The 427-nt window shown below is 62.5% G+C and overlaps 1 protein-coding gene across 1 annotated transcript in view; it reads right to left on the bottom strand.

Annotated features, from left to right (window-relative positions):
- LOC104490676 (electrogenic sodium bicarbonate cotransporter 1-like) overlaps window positions 1-427 on the bottom strand; it is a gene marked incomplete at both ends in the record, with an annotated part of 12531 nt that overhangs the window by 2344 nt on the left and 9760 nt on the right. The gene's annotated exons all lie outside the window — the stretch shown is intronic.

Here is a 427-nt window from a genome sequence, read left to right as displayed (position 1 = left end):
GTCTACCCGCCTAGGGCTGGAGGTGGCAGCTAGTCCTGGGGCTGCTGCAGGTGTGGTGGCCGGACCTTCACAGACCATCCAGCCCGACCCTGGCCGTGGGCAGGGACGGGGTGTGGGGGGCTCAGAGGGGGCTGCAGTGGGCTCGTGGAGCAGTGGCAGGTGGACAGCCTTGGCAGTCACGTCCCCACTTCTGCTGACCCACATCTTGCTCTGATCTCCTGACCAGGGGATTCACCAGAATGGTTTGGGTTAGAAGGGACCTTCACACATTATCTTCCGCTAGAGCAGGTTGCTCAGAGCCCCGTCCAACCCGGCCTTCAGCACTGCCAGGGGTGGGCATCCACGACTCCCCTGGGCAACCCGGGCCAGGCTCTCAGCACCCTCAGTGGAACACGGTTCTTTCCCATGTCCAACCTAAATCTACCTT

This window comes from Buceros rhinoceros, unplaced genomic scaffold (genome assembly GCF_000710305.1).
Source record: "Buceros rhinoceros silvestris isolate BGI_N320 unplaced genomic scaffold, ASM71030v1 scaffold23873, whole genome shotgun sequence".
Taxonomy (NCBI): domain Eukaryota; kingdom Metazoa; phylum Chordata; class Aves; order Bucerotiformes; family Bucerotidae; genus Buceros; species Buceros rhinoceros.
Note: the sequence above shows the minus strand (reverse complement) of the source record. Positions and strands in the feature narration are given on the sequence as shown.